Below are 5,000 nucleotides of genomic sequence, written 5' to 3'. Positions count from 1 at the left end.
CAGCGCAGATTTTTCGACGAACATGGGCTGGACGCTGGACTGGCCGGGCCATGCAGGAAAATTCATCGAGGGGACACGCTGACGAAACAGCGCTGGTTCAGGCACGGCGGGCAGTGGTGGAATCGGCAGCGCCGACGAAATCGGCAAAGTCGGCAGAATCGGCAGCGGGTGCTGGCGATGGGTCTGGACGGGCTGGATAGTCCAAGGCTCGACGAGAAAGACTGCTGGTTTAGACACTGGGGCAGTGGCAGCCCGCGGGACAGTGTCGGCAGATTCGGCAGCGCAGATTTGTGCGGCTGCAGGTTCGTCGGGGAAAATCGGCAGCGCAGATTTTGCGACGAACATGGGCTGGGCGATGGACTGTCCAGGCCAGGCAGGAAAATTTGTCGAGGGGACACGCTGACGAAACAGCGCTGGTTCAGGCACGGCGGGCAGTGTTGGAATCGGCAGCGCCGACGAAATCGGCAAAGTCGGCAGAATCGGCAGCGCAGATTTTTCGACGAACACGGGCTGGACGGTGGACTGTCCAGGCCAGGCAGGAAAATTCGTCGAGGGGACACGCTGACGAAACAGCGCTGGTTCAGACACGGTGGGCGCAGTGTTGGAATCGGCAGCGCCGAGAAAATCGGCAAAGTCGGCAGAATCGGCAGCAGGTGCTGGCGATGAGTCAGGACGGACTGGATAGTCCAAGGCTCGATGAGAAAGACCGCTGGTTTAGACACTGGGGCAGTGGCAGCCCGCGGGGCAGTGTCGGCAGATTCGGCAGCAGTGTCTGCCGATTCGGCAGCGTTGGCTTGTTGGCGCGGGGGGCCGATTCGAGTGGGGACTTGGGCAGCGGGCAGTGAAAGCAAGAGTTTCCCCGATGCTGCCGGGAAAAACGCTCCCCGGGATGGCCGGGTGAGATGACCCGGCGGCCCGCGACGGGTCATTCAATTCCATGCCCCGTCAACATAACTCCCGATGTACTGTTTGCTTTTTCGGAAGAAGAGATCCATCCCCCCATCCTCGGCCAGCCAAAAACGCTCCAATTAATGGCCGGGTGAGATGACCCGGAGGCCCGCGACGCGTCATTCAAATCACTGCCCTATCGGCTACAACTGCTGATGGGTGGGATTAGAGGCCTGCCATGGTGGTGAGGGGCGGCGAGGACCGTGAAAGCTAGAGTTTTTCAGAGGCTGCCGGGAAAAAGGCCCCTCGGGTGGCGGGGTGCGAGGACCAGGCGCGTCATTCAATTCTCTTCCCTATCAACTTGGCTCCCGTTGGCGGGATTGGAGGCCTACTGTTTGTTACAGGGCTAAAATCGTCAGGGGAAGAGCTGACGAAACAATGCTGGTTTGGATGCAGGGGGTAGTGTTGGAATCGGCAGCGCGGACAAAATCGGCAAAGTCGACAAAAAAGACTGTTGGTCTGGACATCGGGGCAGCGGCAGCCATGCCGACAGGGGGGGAAATCGGCAGCACAGATTTGTGCAGCTGCAGGTTCGTCGGGGAAATCGGCAGCGCAGATTTTTCGATGAACATGGGCTGGAAGATGGACTGTCCAGGCCAGGCAGGGAAATTCGTCAAGGGGACACGCTGACGAAACAGCGCTGGTTCAGGCACGGCGGGCAGTGTTGGAATCGGCAGCGCCGACGAAATCGGCAAAGTCGGCAGAATCGGCAGCGGGTGCTGGCGATGAGTCTGGACGATTTATAGTCCAGGGCTTGATGGAAAAGACTGTTGGTCCAGACAATGGGGCAGTGGCAGCGCGGATTTGTGCAGCTGCAGGTTCGTCGGGGAAAATCGGCAGCGCAGATTTTTCGACGAACAGGGGCTGGGCGCTGGACTGGCCGGGCCAGGCAGGAAAATTCGTCAGGGGGGCACGCTGACGAAAACAGGGGCTGCGGAGTGGAAAATCGGCAGCGCAGATTTTTCGACGAACAGGGGCTGGACCGGCCGGGCCAGGCAGGAAAATTCGTCAGGGGGGCACGCTGACGAAAAGAGGGGCTGCCGCGTGGAAAATCGGCAGCGCAGATTTTTCGACGAACAGGGGCTGGACGCTGGACTGGGCCAGGCAGGAAAATTCGTCAGGGGGCACGCTGACGAAAAGAGGGGCTGCCGCGTGGAAAATCGGCAGCGCAGATTTTTCGACGAACATTCGTCAGGGGGGCACGCTGACGAAAAGAGGGGCTGCCGCGTGGAAAATCGGCAGCGCAGATTTTTCGACGAACATTCGTCAGGGGGGCACGCTGAGGAAAACAGGGGCTGCCGCGTGGAAAATCGGCAGCGCAGATTTTTCGACGAACAGGGGCTGGATGCTGGACCGGCCGGGCCAGGCAGGAAAATTCGTCAGGGGGGCACGCTGACGAAAAGAGGGGCTGCCGCGTGGAAAATCGGCAGCGCAGATTTTTCGACGAACAGGGGCTGGACTGGCCGGGCCAGGCAGGAAAATTCGTCAGGGGGGCACGCTGACGAAAAGAGGGGCTGCCGCGTGGAAAATCGGCAGCGCAGATTTTTCGACGAACAGGGGCTGGACGCTGGACTGGGCCAGGCAGGAAAATTCGTCAGGGGGGCACGCTGACGAAAACAGGCGCTGGGGCCTGAGGGCCTGGGGCCCTTGGGGGCCCTTGGGCGCTTGGGCGCGCGCGCGCGGCCCCCGCAGCCATGCCGCGCTGCGCGACGCGCGGACAGCCCCTGCTGGCTTGCTCTCTCGCCCGCGGGGGGGCTGCCTTCGGGCCCTGGCCCCCCGCGTTCTGGCCTGCCCCCTGCGTGGGAGAGGCTAGGCGCTGCAGGGGCCAGCCCGACGTCGCTGGCCGCGGCAGGCGACAGCCCGACATCGCTGGCCGCGGCAGGGGCCAGCCCGACGTCGCTGGCCGCGGCAGGCGACAGCCCCTGCTGGCTTGCTCTCTCGCCCGCGGGGGGGCTGCCTTCGGGCCCTGGCCCCCCGCGTTCTGGCCTGCCCCCCGCGTGGGAGAGGCTAGGCGCTGCAGGGGCCAGCCCGACGTCGCTGGCCGCGGCAGGCGACAGCCCCTGCTGGCTTGCTCTCTCGCCCGCGGGGGGGCTGCCTTCGGGCCCTGGCCCCCCGCGCTCTGGCCTGCCCCCCGCGTGGGAGAGGCTAGGCGCTGCAGGGGCCAGCCCGACGTCGCTGGCCGCGGCAGGCGAGCCGCCGGGGTTCCCGCATTCCTACAACAAAACGTCGTGCTTTCCACATGAAATCAATCCAGTAAAATCAGCCATATTTTTATGAGGCTGCCCACTGAATTTGGGGTCATTCCGAGCCGGTTCCTATTTTTTCCGATTTCCTCGATTTTTAATGGTAGGAAAATAAAAAAAAATACTTCCCGACCTCGAAAAATTCTGGAAAAATTAATAAAGTTGGATTGGATTTTTGCCAACCTCTGTGCAAAATTTCAGCTCAAAATACCAAGAAATGAATTTTTTAGAGGGGGGGTGACAGCTGGGACCTAGTAGTGTCTCCCCCTGCCAGAGCTTCAATGACACTTATTGCTCTTTAGGGGGGTGCCCCCTGACTGGCCATGGGGCGCGCTGGCCTGGCGCCCATAGGCCTGCCGCGGGGGATATGTGGGCTGTTGCTAAACTCGGACTAAGGTGGGGGGCCTCATGGCCCGAAGTATTGCCGGCATCGATGACCCGTTTTCCGGCCGGCGACGACCCGATTCCGGCCACCGTCTTCGGGACCCGCTCCAAGCCGTCGGGCGTGTTGGGGCTGCTTATCCGCGGCGTGGGCGTGGCATTCATTTGCCGTGCTTGTGCCAAGGTGCTGGCAGCTGCTGCGCGGCTGTCTGCTTGCCGCGACGTCACGGCGGCGGTGGCCGCTGCCCCTGCTCGCAAGTCGGAGGCCTGGCCGACGTGGCTGGTGCGGACCGCCGAGCTTGGGGATTGCGAGGAGAGCTCTACGCTGGCGTGGGCGTGGCATTAAATTGCCGTGCGCGCGCCCATGCGTTGGCTCTCCTCGCAATCCCCGACCTCGTGGCGTGACGTGCCCGCTGCCGAGGCCTGGCCTCCGTCTTGCGAGCCGGGGCTGACAGCCCCCCGCATGATTGTCCCTGTCGTTCCCCCCCGCGGCCTGTCCCTTGTCCCTTCGAGATCCTTCGCCTCCGGCTGCGGTGGCAGCTGCCCGTGCTCGCAAGATGGAGGCCTGGCCGACGCGGCTGGTGCGGACCGCCGAGCTTGGGGATTGCGAGGAGAGCTCTACGCTGGCGTGGGCGTGGCATTAAATTGTCGTGCGCGCGCCCATGCGTTGGCTCTCCTCGCAATCCCCGACCTCGTGGCGTGACGTGCCCGCTGCCGAGGCCTGGCCTCCGTCTTGCGAGCCGGGGCAGACAGCCCCCCGCATGATTGTCCCTGTCGTTTCCCCCCGTGGCCTGTCGCTTGTCCCTTCGAGATCCTTCGCGTCCGGCTTGTTGCTTGTCCCTTCGAGATACTTCGCGTCCAGCGGTGCGGGCACGATCTCGCTCGGGTGTTTCCACTTGCTCTCGTGGCCGTGGTTCGCTCGTCGGGATTGTTGTCGCGTGTACGCAGAGTCGCATGAGCGGTAATCGGGCTGTCCGTGTCGGCAGGCTCCGTGCTGGTGCACCGAACTGTCGGCCTGCTGCCCCCATCACTCTCGGCCCAAGGCCCCCTGGGTGCCTTGCGGCGAGACGGGGTTCCTGTGCTGCGTACCCACTTCGGTGGAACTCGAATGTGAAGCTGTCCCTCTCCCCGCCGCGCGCCTCCTCGGGGGCGCGGGGCGAGCCTAGCAGTGGCGCCCGTGTTCCAGTCGAGCGGACTCCCGCCGAACTGGCCCGCGCGCGATCGCTCGTGCTTTCGGATGCAGAATGCGATGCCGGCGCGGGGGCCTCCGCCCCTGCGACCGCCCATTTCGAGCCGCTCGTGCCCGATAAGAACGACTTCCTCGCCCGTCTCGTCCCCCCTCGTCTCATCGGCGTCGGGGATCGTGCGGGTCGTGGTGTCGCCAAGGAATGCTACCTGGTTGATCCTGCCAGTAGTCATATGCTTGTC

Source organism: Populus nigra, chromosome 2 (assembly GCF_951802175.1).
Source record: "Populus nigra chromosome 2, ddPopNigr1.1, whole genome shotgun sequence".
In the NCBI taxonomy this organism is placed as follows: domain Eukaryota; kingdom Viridiplantae; phylum Streptophyta; class Magnoliopsida; order Malpighiales; family Salicaceae; genus Populus; species Populus nigra.
Note: the sequence above shows the minus strand (reverse complement) of the source record.